Source organism: Heterocephalus glaber, unplaced genomic scaffold, assembly GCF_053883595.1.
Source record: "Heterocephalus glaber isolate CG9 unplaced genomic scaffold, H.glaber_assembly_v1.0 deba00001452, whole genome shotgun sequence".
Classification (NCBI taxonomy): domain Eukaryota; kingdom Metazoa; phylum Chordata; class Mammalia; order Rodentia; family Bathyergidae; genus Heterocephalus; species Heterocephalus glaber.
Window position 1 is genome coordinate 2,352,295 of NW_028258302.1, and position 19,655 is coordinate 2,371,949.

Here is a 19,655-nt window from a genome sequence, read left to right on the forward strand (position 1 = left end):
CTTCAGCCATCTCTTCTTCCCAAGGGTCCTTGAACTTGAGGAATTTGTACTGTGGGATGTCAGGATTCAGTGTTTCTAGGAAGCTAGGCTAGAAGAATGGGGAGTTTCTGAGTTTGATATGAGGACTTCTGGAAATAGCTAGCCTTTAGGCCTTGGTCAGCTTGTCAAGAAATCGAACTTAATGTCACCACCTTAGCGCTGGAAAATGTGGCATCCTCTGCTTCTACAGTCTGCCACAGCCTATAGGTGCTGACCCCTGATCTGAGCATGGGGAGCCGAGTCACACTGCTGGCTGCTCAAGTGCCTGTCTGTGCCTTCTCACCAGCTGCAGGGTCTGAGCATCCCAGCGAGAACTCAGTGACACATGGGCATCCAACTCCTCCATCGCACTGCCTTTTTTCAGACAGCTGCCTCTTGTCTGGACACTTTAGAAACTGATGTTGAAATCCACAGCTTGGTCTGTTCAGTGTTTTTTCAAGATTAAAATAGAATCTCTCCAAGGCAGAAGTGTCCTCCCCTCTTCTCTCACATCCCCTAAGCACCTGTGCTTTCTCCTGGGGATGAGACAATGTGGACTCAGGGAAAACATGCAGATGTACAGTAGGCAGAGTGCTCGCTGCACACTCAGGATCAACACTATCTGAGGGAGACAGAGTGTCCCTGGGGTCCTGTTGACAGTGTTCCTCCCTGGTTAGAAGACCCCAAGCCAAACGGCTGTGGTTCAGCTCTACCGCTTGCTTATTGGATGGCCCTGGATAGGAACATTAACCTCTTTTGGCCTTCTTTTCATGACCTGATGCTTTTTACAGGCATCAACTTACAAACAAGTTCTGTTTCTGGAAAACATTTGTAAGTCAGATCTGTATGTAATCTGACAGAGTGAATCTTATACAGTACACCTCTGACTGTTATACAGTACACCTAAGAGAGTTCGCAACTTGAGTGTTCATAAGTTGAGGACTTACAAGATTATAGAGATATGGTGAGGCTTAATGATCAGAATAGCTAAAGCACTTGGAACCACACCAAGTACACAGCTGAGGCCATCTGATAGCTTTGCTAACATTGTTAGCTTTACCTTTATTTCCTAGTAGCTATTTGGGCTATCGCTATCCTTAGTTTTTCTCACAATAAATGAAAAGCACAAATGTTCTTCAGATACAAGATATGGAACAGGAGACAGAAGCAGAAGTTTCACAGTGTGGTGCCCCTTGGTCCGAGCTGCATGAAATTATTCAATTATGCTTTTCCAGGTGAGATGTGTTTTTCCAGGAAACTAGAATGAGAACAGAGACAGACTAGGGAGATAGAGCAAGAACTATTTGCTGGAGGGCTTCAGGATCTTCCTTGAGGTCTGCTGGATGAGGAGGAAGGCACGCAGGATTTGTGTGGTGAATGACACATCCCATCCATGTAGCAGAGCATGCCCTTCTTAGGTAGCAGAGGCCATAACTGGACTGGAGGGGGACCTCCTCTAGTAAGATGATTTCAGATATGTGGAACAGATGGGGCAAGTAGAGCGTGCACCCACATTAATCCAAGAGTGCACTTCCTCCCTCTAGGAAGTTTTTGGGGACTTGAGGACAGGCAGATATTAGACGTTATTCATCTCTAGATTTCCAAGGGAGGCTTAGAAATGCTGTGTGCCTATACTGGTCAAATTCAGGATAAACTCAGAAATAAAACTTAAAAGCAAAGCAAGTGCTTATGGGAACATTCCCAACCTTGGAAAGAGTGTGTCATTTGCATTCCCTCACCAACTGGCCCTTATTCTTTGGAGTAGAGTGTGAGGTGTTCTTTTTAATCACCTGGCCTTGTTGATGGAATAAGAAAAGTAGGACAGCGAGGGAGAAAGAGAGAGAGGGTGGGAGGGAGGAGAAAGAAAGGAAAGAAAGAATTAAGAAGGGGTATTTGTGCATATATTAAAGTTAGGCCAGTTCAGCTTTCACCTCTGCTTGTTCAATTAGATCCTATGATGTGCATGCATGTGTGTGTGTGTGTGTGCACATGCATGCATGTGTGTATGTCCGTGTGCATAGTGTTTTCTTTTTCTACCCTTTCCCCACTAGCAAACTATATTTTATCACTTGCAGACCCAGTTGTAAACCAAGACAGAATGACCAAATATCACACATTCAGATTTATGCTAATTAAATGATTGTTCAGAAATAATCTTGCCCTTCTTTTCTTGTGAAATTATTTCCTTCTGCGCCTTAGGAGTTTAGTTCTATTGAAACCCAGCAGGACTCTGATATACTTTCGGAGAGAATAGAGATGAACCCCCGCAGAATAGAACATCCTTAAAATTGGTAGCTAGGGCCTTGGTTTTCATGTGTCTTAGAGCAAAGTTTTGCAAATTGCTTGCTCTGTGGGGGCAGAGACCTAAATTCTCCACAGTGGTAAATCATGATGCTTAATTCATATTTGTGGATTGGTAGAGGTGCAATTAATTAAAAAACACTATTAGTTGCATAGTTCCACAGAAACTTGCTTGGATACCCTGGTGTATTTTACAAATGAAATTAGGCTTTGTGGAGTTGTGAAATTATATATGGATGTATATTTCTTTAAATTGCCAATGCAAGAATATTTCTGAATCCATTTTTGCTTTCTGTCTTTAATTTATACTTCCATCCTTTCTTGATAGCAGGTGTTATTTATTTGTAAGTATGGTCCAGGCCTAGTTTAGAAATCAGATAATTTTGCTGACTTTATATTCAGAAAATGCTTTATCTGGATTCCAGTTTCTAGATAATGAACAATATTAGAAAGATAAAAAGAATTGCAATCATCTCCTTTTATTCTTAGTCTTATTATTGTCTATTTCATAATATTATTTAATATGGGCCTTCTTTAATATGAACCATTGACTATATAAATTTTACATTAATTTTTCACAGCTGATCAAGAATTTGCATAATAAGTACTGATGAGGGTGTGGAGAAAAGGCAACACTTAACACGCAATTGGTGGGGATGTAACTTAGGGCAGCCATTGTGGAAAACAGTATGGGGAGTCCTCAGAAAATAAAAATAGAACCACCATGCAGTTCAGCAAACCCACTGGTGTGTATATATCCAGGGGAAATGAAATGAGTGTGTTGAAGAGACATCTATACTCTCATATAATTGCAATAATATTCACAATATCTCAGATTTCATAATAGCCAAGAAAGGGAAACAGTCTACATGTCCAGATGAATAGATGAAGCAAATGTAATATATATATATACACACACAATAAAGGGCTATTTAGCTATAAAAAGAATGAAATCCTATCATTTGTGACAACATGGATAGAACTGGCAATCATATTAATTAAGTGAAGTAAACCAGGCACAGAAAGAAAAATGCTGCATGATCTCATTCATTATGGACTATATACACTTATTCTATCTTTTAGGTGGAATAAGAAAATTACTATCGTAGAAATTGAGAGTAGGGTGGTGGTTACCAGAAGCTGGGGAGAGTACTGGGGAGGGAGTGTTGGAGAAAGGTTGATTAACTGGTACTAAGCTGCAGTTAGAGAGGAGTAAGACGTTCTAGTGTGCTACTGCACAGTGGAGTGACTATAGATGGGGATTTTGTACGATTTAGCCCATTTCCCATCGCTAGAACCAAATACTTAACATATACAACTTAAGAAGAAGAGGTTTATTTTGGCCTACAGTTCCAGGAGGTTCAGTCCTGTGGCTGGATGGATCCAAGGCAAAAATGGCATTGGGCGACGACCTGGTGGAGGAATGCTACTTAACCACAGTAGCCAGGAATGGGGGAGGAAGAAGAGGAGTCAGGGGCAGAGCACATCTTCCAGGTCACCCCCACAGTGACCTATCTCTTCCAGCCAAGCTCCACCACCTAACAGCACAGTCAAGGAGGCACTCATTGACAGAGTCATCTATTGATAAGTATAGTGCCCTCCCCATGATCTAATCACTTTCCAGAAGCCCCACTTCTGAACACACGAGACTTTGGGGGAATAATTTAGATCTATGTATCTCGAAGAACTAGAAAAGGTTTGGAATGTTTTCAACATAAAGAAGTAAGGTTTGGGAGAGATATGTGTAACCTGATAACTCAATATAAACATGCTTTGAAACATCATGTGGTACCCCACTAATACGTGTAAATTTTGTTTTATGCATCAAATAAAAATAAATTTAATTTAAAAAAGAATTTTCATGATATTGTTAGGAGTGAGAAAAATGGTTCTGAGTCCCCAAATGATGAAATATACCTGCTATAGAGCCTGAAATGCACCAGATTTGACTGTGAAAATAGAATGCTAGGATTCATTCACAAATACGGTTTTGCATCTTCCAATAGCCTTCTGTTGAAGGGAAATAGAATTCAGCTAAAATTACTTGACCCAGGGCGTGAAAGGCTGTGAGGAAGAATAGTGTCTTTGTCCAAGCCCAAATTCAGAAATACCCAGCTTCAAAGGCTGACCTACTCCTGGCTGAGCAGAGGCCAGTAGGAACAGTCCTAAGGTGACTTGTGCATTGGTCCCGTGAGCCCTCCCAGGAAGGAATTCCCTCTGTGCAGAATGGGCAAGGGCTTGTTCCCTGATGTGTTCATTTGACTCTCTTTGGGGAGGGGTTTGGCAGAGTTTGGGGGAGAATTCTGCCTGGAGACCTAAATTAAGGCATTTCCCTGGGTGAATGGTAATGTTACTCACCAAGGAAGAAAGAAAACAATTTTAGGAGCTAGCAGTCTGTGTTCATCTGAGTCATCAGGACCACCACGACCTCCTAGTACACGTGACCTTCCCACTTTAACAATAAGGAAAGTGAAGATAAGAGGGCTGTGGTGCCGTGTGTGTGTGTGTGTGTGTGTGTGTGTGTGTGTGTGTGTGTGTGTGTGTGTGTGTGTGTGTGTGTGTGTGTGTGTGTGTGTGTGTGTGTGGTGGGGAGAGGCACTAAGTACAGGGCGGCTCAGACCCGGGTCTGCAGAGTCTCAGCCTGCTGTTTTCCCTCCATATACTTTGGAGATAACACTCATCTCAGGCGAACCAGTTAAGACATGGGAAGGACACAGCATGGTTTAGAAACATCTCTATCCGAAGTGTACACATGTTATGAGGGTTGGTGTTGGCTCTCCAGACAGTGCGGTTGAATAAGTAGGATAGTTTTCTACATGGTACATTTTGGGTACCATGGTACATTCTGACATTAGTTGGGGCCAGATAGCACTTAAGGAGATAATGTTGGGAGATAATATTTTAAAGAGAAAAGATCCCTGGTTGTGGATTTAGGAGACCTGAGTTTAGTAATAACACTAATAATTAATGATGATAGCGCTTATGTTTTTTAAGCAATATATGCATGCCAAGCATATATTGGCATCTGAGAACTTTGCAAGTATTAATGTACCTTAATTCTTACAGAAATCCTCTGAAGCAGGTCCTATTATTATTCTGTTTTACAAATGAGGAAATCAAAACACAGAGAGGTGAAGTGACTGGTTCAGAGTTTGACAGCTACCAAACAACAGAGTTGGGACTTAAACCCAAGCCCTGGGGCCTAAATTCACTTCTCCTCCACCACTCTGGAGCCTGATACTGGAATCTTCAAAACATTGTTTAATTGAGAATATCATAGGTTCAGAAAATTTCAAAAATATTTTGGAGAATGACATAAGGTTTTCATTAAACATTTGTGAAAGCTACCATTTACTCTTATGATCATTTCATAAAAGAAAGGACTGTCTTAACATATCCCACTCTCAACAAAGCAGGAGGGCCACAGTTTCAGACTGAAGAACAATCCTTCCCAGGAAAGGAAAGTCACCCCCTGAAAAGGAACATATTCCCAGCCGATCATTTGGCAAATGGGCCTTGAGTGCCCAGTGAGCGTCCAGGGGAGGAAAAGACCGACCTAGTTTCTACCATGGAGAACTTGCATTCCAGTGGGCCAGACAGCCATTTAAAAAGTAAACCAAAAAATTATATAATTACACATTTGTTAAGTGCTTGGAAGGAAATGAGCACAGGACCAGGACAGAGAATGAAAACAGGGGAGGTGTGCAGTGCCTAGGACGGCTCTCCCAAGAGAGGAGTCAGCCTGTGGAGGGGCCAGCGAAGGCCAGGCACAGGGCTCAGCATGAATAACTCTGAGACAGAGAGGAGCCCTGAGGCAAGAGGAGGGGCCAGCAGCTGCCAGGGTATTGTGAAGTTCAGGGTCAAGAGGAGCCTGCAGAAAGCACCCAGGGATGGTGGAAGTTTGGCCTCTGCTGGAGGTGAAAAGGAAACTACAGAGAGATTTGAAGGCAGAGTGTGATCTTACTTACATTTTGTGGAGTAGTTTGGAAGGGGGCCTGATCTGGAGGCTCTTGAGGCCAGAGAGGCCAGGGAGGCCGCAGTTAGGATCAGGGTGAATGGATCTTGGAGAGGCAGTGGTACGAAGAATCAGCATTTATCCTGGGAAACCGAACAGGACAGTCCAGGAAGCGGCATCTACCATAGCAGGGGAGGAGGGAACCACTGTAGAGATGATGCCGGAGCTGACAGTAGTGGAGCCCTGAGGGTCTTGAAGGACAGGCACTACAGGGACCTGGAGAATGGGCTGCCTTAGTAGAGCAGTGGCTTCAGAGGAGGCTGAGCACACCGGCATCCTGCTGCTTCCTCCTTAGCAGGGCCAGAGCTGGGAAGGAGTTTGTCGTCTCTTTCCCTTCCGCCATGCCTGTGGTCTGCTGCCTGTGCCCACTGACCATGAACCAGGCTGAGGTTGCACCTTGCTATGTCATTCCAGGTCTGCTGGGCAGACAGCAGGTGGAGAGGGTGCCAGGCAAACTTGTATGGAACCAGGGGAGGGCATAGGTCAGTTCACAGCCCTGGCCCTGAGCAGTAGGGGGAAGGTGGAGGCAGGTCCTTTTCCTGAGAAGAACTCCTGGGTGAGGGGAAGGGAGGTTTCCTTTCCCTGTGGACTGGAGCTTGGGATTGCTGACTGAGTCCCTCAGGGCCTTGGTGTTTTCATCTGTAAAATCAGACTAAGTGGCCTTAGTGGTTCCTTCCAGCTATTTCTACTATGACCTTACTGCAGGCCCTCTGAGTATTCCTCATGTTGGAGTCTTTCTGACTCATCTGGAATTCAGCCCTCCTCACCTGCCACCCAGATATGGGACAGAAGCTCTTGGCCAGGATGTGATGGGTTTGGGTTTGCACACATGCAGGGAAGCCTACATCTGGAGCCTGTGTCGCCGTGAACATCTGTTTCCCTCTTAAAACATGGCACCTCTGGGGGCGAGAGGTGGTGCCTTGGGAGGGAGACACTCCTCTCTTTGCAGGTTAATGTTCTAGCCAGCCAAGCCCAACTCAGGCAGAGATCTCCAAATGAAAGGAAATTGGTGAGCAATCTCCATGTCTTTTATTTTGCGTTCCAGACAAACAGGAAAAGGCCAGTGAAATCCCAGCAAGAAAATGCATTCCCTCTCCTCTCTCTTGGCTTCTTCAAAACCCAGTGAATGAGAATGAATAGGCACACAGGCATGCCTGTGATCTGTTCATTTCTGTGATGAGGGGACTTGCAGGCACATTAACTGTGCAGTATTTCTCATTGCTTTTAAGGCAAGAAAGAATGGTTTCAGTGAAGCCAAGGAAATCCTGCCATATACAGGGCGCCTTATAACACTGGTGGTGGCAGATGGCTGTGCTGGTCCAGCTGGCACTGGCTGGGTGGACACTGGGCCACTGCCCCTTCCCGGAACATCTCCTGACAACATTTTCAGGAGCAGAGCCGGGGACTGGTGTGGGGTAAGGAAAGGAATGGGAAGGAGGTCCCACATCTGCTTCCTGACCCCAGAGTGAGGCAAGCACGTGGCTGCTTGGGCCAGCAGCTCTGAGAAGCTTCATCTCCTCTCAGGGGTCCCTTATTTCCTTCCACCTCTTTTGTTCCTTTTCTTAGTATCCTGACTCCTAGATTTTCTTTAAAGCCACCACACTCAGAGATTCCTTGTCTCTAGGGATTTAGAATCCCTTATCCTTATCTTTGTCCTTTTTCTCCTTCCTTTCTGAAGATGGCAGGGAGTCCTGGGAGGATTTGAAGGAGAATGATTATCTCTCAGAAATCAAAGTAAATCCCATGTGAAAATTACAAGTCAGTGAGAATAGAGAAAATTTGAATTTAATTCCAAGTTGATGCCTTCAGAAATTACCTTATATATAAAAAGACAATAGGTGACTGTTTTGAAAACACACAGGTTTTGTAGTTTTGATACTATTTATGTGACATGACATTAAAGATGTCTCCTGGCCTTGGCTGAGGACATTGAATACCGGAATCCCCCATGTTCTGAGGGCCATTGTATTGGTTTCTAAGTGAGCTGGGCTCTCCAAGTCCTGACTGTCCTAGAAAAGTCTGCCAGGGACAGGCAGATCAAGACTGTCCCTGAAGGCAAGAGGGAGGAGAAGACCAACAGGAGCAGTTTTCCAGAGCCGGTGCCCAGGCTGGTGCTGTCCAGCGAGGCCCGTTATGGGAGCTCCCACCAGCATTCCAGCAGAGTGGCTCCAGAGTGCTTTGGGGTGCAGTTCATTTCCTTCCCCACTTGAGATTTCTACTTTTATTTTTTAAATCTAGTAAATAGTCTGAATGAATCAGTGGCTGATTTCTATTCCTCAGGATAAATCTAGCATTTTCTTATAACCATACACAACATATTACCCAGCATTTGTACCTCTAGGTATTTACCCAAGAGAAATGAGCACATATGTTGACCAAAAAGGTTTATACATAGATGTTCATCACAGCTTTATCCATAATAGTCCCAAGCTGGAAACAGTCCAAATATCCATCAGCCAGGGAATGGTAAGCAGCTTGTAATACATCCAAATAACGAAATACTACTCAGTGATAAAAGGGAATAAACTATGGATACATCCAGCAATGTGCAGGGATTTTGCTGAAAAAAGAAAGATATAAAAGAATATATAGGATATATTTCCATTTATATGACATCCTAGAAAAGCTCATCTGTGAAGGAAAAATCAAACCAGTGGCTTGTTGGGTGGAGTAAGGAGAAGTAAGAGCAGGGATTAAGCAAAAAGGGGTACAATTGAATTTTATGGGGTCATGGAAACATTTCTATCTTGACTGGGATGGAGGATACCTGGGTATGTACATTTGTCAAAAAACATCCAACTGTTCACTTGTCATTCTACTGGATATAAATTATGCCCCAGTAACATTGATTTGATACAAATAAATAAACTAGTAAGTACAAAGATTTCCTTTTAAGAATTTCTCAGAATAAAGGGATTTGTGTGTTGACAGTCTTGGGCACATCCATTTGGCCAAGGTCTTGCATCACCAGAGTTGAAGGGTTGGTGAATCTCAGGGTGCATCCTTCTGGGTCTTGCCAGTAGCCTCCTAATGGTAGCTCACTGAAGGCTGTTTTATGGAACCAAAGATGAGACTGTTAATTTGTATCATATAGTCACATAATGAGAAGGAAACAGAACAGCACTTCATGTACGTAGAGACATTAGCCCACACTCTGGTTGTTCCTCCAGATTGGCCCGATCCTGGCCTCTGACATGCGTTCACCTCCTGATTCCTTAGCAGAAGAATTCTGCATCCGTTTTCCATTGTCAGCGTCATACTTAAAGAGCTCAGAGATAACTGTGTGCAGTCATTTCATCATGAATCCCTCACTGCTTCCTCCTCTTCTGGTTGTTAGGATATACACTGGACAATAAGAGGTGTGTGCTTCGGAATATGTAGTTTTCTTGGCTTTAAATAGTATTCATTATAAGCTAATCAAGCGGGCATTTTCTGAGGTTTAAATGCATATTTATCCTTGTGCTGGTCAAGAAGTGTGGGTATGCAATTAAATCCTAGACTCTAGACCCGGAAAAGGCTGTAGGGACCTTTTGGTGAAGCTTTTTGTTTCACATGGGTAATAATCATCACCTGTACAGGTAAAGCCAAGGGGGCTGGAAAGGTGAAGTAGGAACCCATATGTCTAGCTTATTACTTATTTCATTAATAGGAATTCTGGAAGATGTGGTCAGAGTGGTTTTATCCAATCTTGTTCTCATTCTTTTGTACTGTAAAACAGATAGTATTTAATGAGCTTTTCATATGTACCAAGAGTATGTGGCTCTAAGTAGTGCTTGTGTACTAACTCATTTAACTATCAGTGGAATCATCTGTAGTAGATATTGTTCCCAAAGTACAGACTGGGGAACCAAAAAACAGAGAGGTTAAGTAACTTTCCCATAGTCACACAGTTAATAATGGTGGTGGTGTATGGAGGTCAAGACCCTAACTAACCCAGACAATCTGGCTCCATCCACTTTTCCCTTAACTACTACCCTATACTATACTACCTATGTCAAGCACAGGATAATACCTACAGGTTCTGTCTTCTATCTGTACCATGGGAATTCATCAGCCTTTGCAATGAAGGAATTCATTAGTCCTTGAACATCAGATCTCAGGTATGGCTTCACTAGGTTCTGGATCTCTATGGCAGTCACTTCAGTTAGTATCTCTAAGGGATAATTAGCAACCAGAGCAGACAAATTCTCTTAGCTTTTGAACCCCTTGATTGGGTCACTCAGATTTCTCCTAGGTGGGAGATGACCCCCTTATTGGGTGTTACCTGTAGAAATGAGCATTGTCCCAGAGTCCTCAGCAAGCAGGTTGGTGGGAGCACCCGCACTTACTTCCATTCTTCAGACATAGGCAGTTCTAGGGTGTGGAACTTTAACAGAAGGGAGACTGGGTCCTGAGGAAGGGTATACCCCTGAAAGTTGTTGGGTTCAATCCAGACTTAGTTGGGGAATAAGCTCTCTGACTTCAGACAAGTCATTTGGGATTCTGAACTGAGCTTCCCCATTTACAAAAGGGGGAAAATTACTATTTATTGGTTGCAGAGTAGATGATTTAGTGACAATTTTCTGTAGATGACTAAGTCCACTCACAAATTTTTAGTCTCTCTCAAAGATCATTGCCTTTCTTCATCTGGCTGTACCTGTCCATTTCCTGCCACACTCAGCTCTTACAACTGTAAATTTTAGAACCAATGATAAATTTAGGATCCAGCTTCTTAGTTTCAATTTGACAGATGAGGAACCCTGGGCTACAAAAAGTGACCTGCCCACGGTCACATCACCCCGTAATGGGGAGAGCTAGAATTACTGAGGCCAATTTACATTCAGCGAAATGCAAGGATCTTAAGTGTACCGTTAGATCTGTTTTGACAAACTCACACACCTGTGCAACCTACAACTCCATTGGGGAACCAGATTTAGAATCATTCTCTTGGCTACAAGTGCACAGTTATTGAAAGCACAGAACATAATGGGACTTTGGCTTCCAGTTAGGAAGACCTTCATTTCCCTGCTTGCCCCGTTTCCTGAAATGGTATCCTTTCTTTTTGTCCCAGTCCCAGAACTGGTGTTATTCTTTGAGATGAAGTTCAGATTTATACCTAGTTCAAGCAGGATTGTCTAGGAAACTAGAAGTAACTGCAGACTCCAGGCTGTACAGATTGGGTGATCCCGGACTCCTCTCTTCAGGGCCTCGCTTGCTCGGGCCATCTTTTGCTGCTATCTCTGCTTTTCCCACTACATTCACCTGGCCTCAGGTCACTGCCGCTCCCCAGCAGGAGCAGACCTGCCACTTCAGCTCAGCTTCCAAGGAGGCAGTAGCGGTTAATTCTGGATGCTGGGTGACATGTGCACAGGCGATTCTGTCTGGGCATGTGTGTGGAAAGCTGGGGGGGGCACCTGTGAAATTCCACTTCAGTTTGACTCATCTTTGTTTTCTAGGAACTGGAGGTGTTATGCATTTCAGACTGCTCCTGTCTATTCTACCTTAAGCTAGCACTTTCTTTCTTCTTTTTTCCCCCCTCCCTCCCTTCCTCCCTCTTCCTTCCTCCTTCCTTCCTTCCTTCCTTCCTTCCTTCCCACTGTCCTTCAGAGTAACTGCAGCTGTAAGGACTGTAATTGGGGTTACTGCTCTAAAAGGGAACCTGCTTATCTCCATCTGTATTTATGGATTGAGAAAACATGTCTCTACGTCAGCCAAGCTGGACAATGGTGAGCTCCCTTGTCTCCAAGGATCTTTATCTGATTCTCTTCCCTGACTCCTAAAACCAAAATCTCCTGGCTTGCCCTTCAACACTCTTTCTACAACAAGCTGCCTGTCTTTGTTGGAATCTGTAATTCTTTGCCCCGATCAACCTGTAGTTGATCTCCTGGACTCACAGCTTTTCTAAAGAAAGCAGAAACAAGCTTGGAGGGAAGGGAGAATGTTGAGAGCAAGCAGAAATGGGATCAAAAAGTGTGTATGCCAGGAAGTTGGCAGTGGTTTGGGCACTGGAGGAAGAGGAGCTGGTAGAGAGGAGGGCAAACAAGGGGAGAGGAGAAGGAAAAAGAAAGAAATGACTTAGTTCTTACACGTGGAACATATGTATTGAATCATGTGCTTAAGTGTGAAAATAATTAAGTCCTGCAGTATTTTGGAAAGAAAGGATTAGAATTGTGGATTTCTGAGTATTTCTATCCTATCTCCATGGCTGTTCTGAACCTGTGATGGGATATACTGTTGGGGAGCATTGAGAGCATTGGGGAGCAAGCAGTGCAGGAGGGAAAGTGCATCCACACTAATTGGTTATTTGTTTGGACAGAGAGTTGTGTCTTTCATTGATGTTGGATAAAACTTCAACTGAGATGTTAATTCCTCTTTGAACCAAAACTAGAAAACATCACCTGTGTGCTTCTGTTTCCAGATGATGCCTCATTTTCTGGATGTTTTGGCCTTTTGAAGTTCTTAGAAAACTGCTCTAACCATCTGACTTTGAACTCATCACGTTTCTCCACTGCACCCATATGTGTCATTGAGTCTGACAATGCCACTTCTACCTCGCAGCCACCGAGTTTCTAAACTCAGAATTGCATTCCCCTAGTCAGCCGTACCCCCACACGGAGTGGGTCTCCAAGGCACAGGTCCGTTTGCTCTGGGGTATCCTCCAGATCTGTTTCTTTGGCTGCCAGCGGGGCTCTTGTGAAGCTTCTTGGTGTTCTCAGCACTCCCTTCTACTCTGCATCTCCACTGAAAGCTGGTCTTTAAGGTTTTCCTGCAGTTATGTTAATCTGCTGTTCATGAGTCTCCAACTGCTCCCTACTGCTTACTGGATCAAGCCCAGACTTCTGTGTGTGCGATTCAGACCTCTCTGAAATCTGGCCTCCTTCCTCCCTGTCCAGTGCTCCTCACACAATCTCTCCTGGTGAGCATCAATTCAGGCAGCACAGGTGGGCCTCTAGCCCTTCTAGGCCTGCTGTCATGGCCCCCACATGCCAGCTCAGGTCTTGACACCACCTAAATTCCCCTCACCCTTCAAGGTTAAGCTCAATCTATTTCCCTATAAAGCCTACCTGGCCTTCTCCTAAACAGGCCAATTATGCTCCTGGGCCCCTGGTGGCACTCACTGCTGGAATCTCTTTTGATTCCTGCCTCACTGCGTGACATGAGTATCATCTCCTGGGTTTCATCATATGCTCTTACAATGCAGCAGTGAGGTTTTAGGCTTCTTTTTTTATCAGTGCCAATGCTAGACCCAGTGCAATATGCTCACAGGTCTCCCTAAATCTTTGCAGAGGTTGAAGTGAACTGTCAGTCAAGTTACAGAGTGGGCTTTGTAGATACTGCTATACTGTAGTCTCCATCCTGAGGATGGCCTATGGGTTTCCTCTGGAGTCCTTAGCCAGTCTGCCTGTGATTGGCCTGCACAGCACACAGCTCTCCCCAACCCCACTCATATCCCCGTGTGCTAGGGCCTAGCAGCAGGGCCTCTCCTTGCTCTTAGTGATGGGTTTGCTCCTGTTGCCAGGAACCTAGTCCCAGCTCTGCTGGAATCTGATCCCATGTGCCTGCTGGAAGATGTTCTTTTTGCTTTATGTTGGCTTCCAGTTTTACTGCTCTGCTGCTTTTAGGTTTGTGTGCCTAAGGTGTGCTCACAAAAAAGTCAGCCAGCATCTCACTCCACATGAGCCTCCTTCCTTGGAGGAAGAATTTGAGAGATGTGCACGTTCTGTTTCTACCTGGCCTTATGCCTATGGAGGCTGAACCCAGCAGGAATATACTGGCTCAGCTGAAAGCAGGGACATTTTATGGGGGAAATCCATGAAATCTAGAAAGTCCTTTGAAAACACAGCAAGATTCTTGCTGAAGGAGGAGGATAGACACTGCTTTCTGTTGCAGGATCATTTTCGGAAGAGCAGACAGTGAGGAAATCTGAACCCAGGTATCTCTTACCACACACACAGCAGCAGTCTGCAAATCCTGTGGGGCTCTGACCAGTTCAGAACAAAATCGTGTGTCAATGGCAGTCAAGGTAAGGAGGGTGTTATATGCCAAACTATTGTACCAAAGCCAAATGCAAAGTAAGGAAGAAGGAATGGAAATATGGCTTGAGATGAACAGGCCACTGACCACTCCTTGGAAGTCTTTGTTCTGCACTGACTTTGACTGTGAAGGTGTTTGTGGAAATAGGTTTTTGTCTGTGGCCCTCAAAGACTTTCTGTCTTGTGTAGAGGGAGATTTTAGGAATTCCCCACGGTGATATGTTCTGTCCACCAGAAGCACAGCCATGGAAACCCCACTTTTCTTTCTGATATAACTCTCACATCCTTATGCAGAAGCCCCTGAGACAGGTCTAGGATGAAATTCACCTTGGGGAAACATGGGGCTGCTGATAGGGGAAAGAATGGTCCTCAGATCTGTCTGCCAGGCTTCTTGTCTATGAAGTTTGCTTACTACCTTTGCTGGTCTGAGCCAGGGTTCAATGACCCCAGTGGAGGAAGGACTGCAGAGCTCTTCTATTTCACCTTTCCAGAAGGTAAAGAGATGCCCGGTTTCCTGATGTGTGGCCACCCACCCTGCCTGACCCTTTCCGGAGGGGAGGAGTTCACTTCAAGGCCACTGATTCTGTGCCTCTGATTATGCAAATGGACTTCTTTATAAACCGTGGACAGGCAGTTCATAAGAGAAGTAAGACAAATGAAAAACAATTTGACATCCTTGGTAATAAAAGAAAGGCAAATTGAAACAGTAAGATGGTGCTTTTTTCCCTACAGATTGGCACAGATTGTCTAAAAGGTTTATTCTCCAGCACAGATAGGGGAAATGGACTCACATCTGATTTTGGAGGACTGTTTGCAGTGCGTGTTAAAATCCTTAGAAGTCTCTGTTCTTTTCAGGTGGGCAGCGGTATTGCTAGTGCTTTTTTATTGTTTGTTTTACTAGGGATTGAATTCAGGGAGTACTAAGCTACATCCCCAGCTCTTTTTATTTTTTCATTTTGAGACAGGGGCTCGCTAAATTGCCTCTTGAGCAGCTGGGATTACAGGTGTGTGCCACCACACCCAGCTTTAGTGCTTTATAAGGAAGATCTTTAGTGCTTTATTTTAAAGGAAGAATTGTGTTTGTGTGGGAAGCCATAAGGGTATATGGTATTTATAATGTAGTGTTTTATAATACAGTGTAATGTATAATGTTTTATAATGTAGTGTATAATGTAGTGTTTATAATGAAACAGGAGGAGTAGTCGAGCTTCTACCAACAGGGATTAAGCCAGTGGGATTTCGACCTAAGCACTGTTTGGGCATTTTGTATTAGTGAACTCATTTCACCTTCATGGTACTGCTATAGGACAGGCCAATTAGTTTGAGAATTTTACACCTAGAATGATTGCGCCATGGGATGTGAGTAACCGCAGCCAGATGCCACTGGTGGCTGATGGTGGAGGCAGAACAGGACCCAGGTGGTCTCTCTCCAGAGCCCAGGCCTTCATCTCTCCATGCCACAGCCTCTCATGGGAGACATGAGAAGTGGAAAATATGTACTAAGCAGATGCAGAAAACAATCGCACTTTTATTTAAAATATGGAGGACACCTCAAATATACATGATACGCTTTTTTCAAGATTGGTTTAAAAGATCTATCTTTTATATTTACCCAAACTCTGATTTTCTATAGTCACTGCCATTTTTCAACCCATTCATTCAGCAAATACTCATCGAGCTCTTCCTATAGACCAGGCCTGGTCCCAGCTCCTCTGTTTCAGCAGAATAGAAAACTGGTCAGGCCTGGCTTGCATGAGCTTCTGGCCCATGAGTGAGATCAATGGTAAACAAGTAAATAGACCCCAAGGGCTGCCATTATTGATGCCAACTGCATTCTGGGTGTTCTAGCTGATGTTGATGTTTCACATATTTACTCTTTTAGTTGTTTTTCGAACTCCTTGAATAAGCATGGGTAGTAGGTGGCATCAATCGCAGTTACCCGGCTGTGGCAGGGTAGGCAAGGCTTACCTCCAGCAGAGAGTCCCCAGCCTGAACCCTACCCTCTTAACCTCTCTAATGTCTTCTACTATAGTCCAGCTACACTGGATTTCTCTCCAGCCTCAGGACCTTTGCACCTGACATGCCCTCTGCTCAGACATTCCTTCTCCCACAAGACCTTTGCATGACCGCCTCCTCCTCATGCAGCTCCCAAAGGCTTCACTGCACTCCTGCTCCAGTGACTACTTTCTCACCCTTCCAGGCACTCTCCATCACTTTCTACCACATCGCCTCGCTTTATTTTCTTTGTGGCCATTGTCATTAAACATTAAATTTGACATTGTTTTGCCCACTGGATTGAAAGCTCCATAGAAAACCTGGTGCTTGTTCATCTTATTCACTCAGTATCCCCAGGACCTAGCACAATACCCAGCACAAAATAGGTGCTACTGGAGATGGGAAAAATGAATAAATGAAGAAAGACAAACATTTTGCTTGGAGTAGTGATTTCCAAAGTGGTATGTGTGTGTAGGAGGCCATAGGAGGTGAGATATCCCATTATGGAGCAGGAATAAAATGTGATAAATAACTAGATGGATAGATACATAGGTACACACACATATCATGTGGGTGGATAACAGGTGTGTTAGTAATTTTTCTGTCAGTGTGGCAAAATACCTGAGGGAACCAAGTTATAAGGAGGGAAAGTTTATTTTGGCTCAGGGTTCCAGAGGTTTCAATCCATGGTCAGTTGGTTTTGGGCCTAAGATGAGGTAGCATGTCATGGTGGGGAGCACAGTAGGGCAGACCTACTCACCTCGTGGATGCCAGGAAGAAATTAGTGTCCCACAATCCCCTTTGAGATCAAATACTCAGTGACCTAACTTCTTTCCACTACACCCACTTCCTAAAAGTTCCTCCACCTTCCAGTACCGTTTGGCAACCAAACTTCCAACACATGGGACTCTGTGGGACCTTCTAGACTTAAACTGTAATGATAGATTATAGATATAATTTATGAATAAACAAATGTACAGTTGTTATACCTTAACAGCTGGGTGTGGTGGTGCGCACCTATAATCCCATTACCTTGAGTGGCTGAGGCAGGAGAATCACAAGTTTAAGCTCAACCTGAGAACCTTAGCAAGAACTTGTCTCAAAATTAAAACAACAACAACAAAAAAAACATTTAAAAAGTCCTGGGGATATAGCTCATTGCAAGGGCCCTGAGTTTAGTTCCTATTAACACACACACACAGACACACACACACACACACACACACACACTCAAAATTTAAGCTTCTCATTATTTTGTTAATATTAGTGATTACTGTTTTAAAAATTATGTAAAAAAATATAAGCTCTTGCTTATAGTCTGTTAAAGCAACCTAGTCATTGGCACTCTTATGATCATTGTCCTCATAAGTGGTAGAAGAGTAATTAAAATTTCATCATTAACTGGTTAGAGAGGTTAACTTCAGAAAGTTCAGATATGACTGTTCCTGAACTATGGTTAAATACCCAGCACACGGTCCTTGATTTCTGGCTGCAAAATTAATCTGAAACCTAAACTAAAAGCCTAGCCTTAAGGTCTGATCTCCTCGCTCACTGGTGGCAAACCTATGGCAGGCATGCCACAGCGGGCTGTTTGCATCATTGAAAGCTGTGAAAGGCTCGCCATTGCTGTCCTAGCTAGAGAGGTGGGAGGGAATAGCAATGGGAAGATTTGGGTTTGAATCTCACTCTTGCCTCTTTCTTTCTGTGTGACTTTGAGCAACTGCCTTTTCTCAGGCCTGTCATCTGCAAAATGGGCATGAAGATGCCTACCTCATGGACAGTGAGCTGTGAAGCCACAACAAAACAATGTTTGGTGTACAGTAGGCCTTTCTGAATATCAGTTCCCTCCTAGGACCTCTGCTTAAACAGAAAACTCCATGTCATTTAGAAAGGACCTAAATACCCAGAACAACATCAAGGAGTGATTTTGATCAATTGATTTAGAAAGAAAGAAAGAAAGAAAGAAAGAAAGAAAGAAAGAAAGAAAGAAAGAAAGAGAAAGTTTTTGTGCTTGATTAAACTGAGGCTACTAAAATATATTCTTCTTTAAATCATTTACATTGAATTTATGTAAACACAGCCATCCTTCCTGGGGCCTTATGGAGCCTTGGTTTTATTAGCCATACCATCATGCTAACCCTCTTTTCTTCCCAGGCTTGACCTTAAATGGTGCTGCAGCTGGAATTTTGTAGTACAAATAACTCGAGTCTTCTGAGCCTGGAGGGCTGCAGTTGATGGAAACCCAGTAAACAGAGAGAAGCCAGGACCTTGGTATGGGAACCACCTGTGTCCAGGGAGCGACTCCTCTGGTGGAGGGAGGGGGAGGGATGGGTGTCCTGTTGGGAGCAGAGGCATGGGATCAGGAAGGGAGGACTGAGTTGGGCAGAACTCAGCAGATTTTTTGGCATGCGCTGCAGAAGGATTCCCTGAAGGGATGCACAGAGAAGAAATGTGCTGTGTGCTTGGCAGGCCAGAAACCACAGAGAACCTGGCCAGGCTTTTGGAGGATTTGGGAGCAGAAAAGCAGACTCCCTAGGTGGTTATTTATAGAGCCAGCAGCAATAATGATCAGTTAGGAAAAATAAATTATAACTCAGTTGAACCTGAAATAACTCTGCTTTTGCAACCCCAGGCATTCCGCACGGGCCGCTCATACAACACTCCCTCCCAGTAGTGTTTTGGGAGGCTGAGGGGTGGGCCCACACCAGATCACCCAGGCCCCCCCAAAGCTTCAGAGAAGTCAACAAGGCAACAGGGAAGAAATTTCTGGCTAGAGATGGGGACCATGCTGGCTAGGTGACTCGTTTTTTTCTCCACCCCCCACACCCCCCACATAGCTCAGTTGTCCCTCTGTTCCTCCTCCTCCTCCTCCAAGTCTGTAACATGAGGAAGAAGGTGGACCTTGGAGGGAGTGTGGAATCCATGACATGCTGAGTACTGGCTTTCATACACCTCGAGCAGTGTGTATGAAAGCACACCAGCTTGTTGTTGGCGTCTGTTTTGGCTGCAGCAAGCACTTCTGGTTAAAATGCCTTTGGAGAAGGTGGCGAGTTCACGGGACTGCAATCTTTCGTCCTGCCCTTAGCCAACAAGCAGGACCATAGCAATGTTCACACTGATAGCTTGGTTTGGGGTCACCTTGAGCTTGCCCAGCCCTCCATTTGGCGTCTTGACATTTGGGCATCTGTCCCGCTTCCCCTCTCCCACCCATCTGCTCCTTTTCTTCCCATTCATTCATTCATTCATTGAACAACAAATTTTTATTGCATGTCTGCCATGTGCCAGGCCTTGGTGATACAGAAAGAAATGGTAAA

General features: G+C 44.3%; 1 protein-coding gene across 8 annotated transcripts in view; it reads left to right on the forward strand.

The window, feature by feature from the left end:
• Positions 1–19,655, forward strand: part of Hivep3 (HIVEP zinc finger 3) — a 466,671-nt gene that overhangs the window by 150,864 nt on the left and 296,152 nt on the right. The window contains exons 3-4 of one of the 8 annotated variants that reach the window (XM_087214967.1): positions 14,204–14,336; positions 18,496–18,612. The exons of 5 other annotated variants lie outside the window; for them this stretch is intronic. The gene's annotated coding sequence lies outside the window, so the exon portion shown is untranslated. 2 more of the 8 variants (XM_087214968.1, XM_087214969.1) reach the window with 2 other exon arrangements.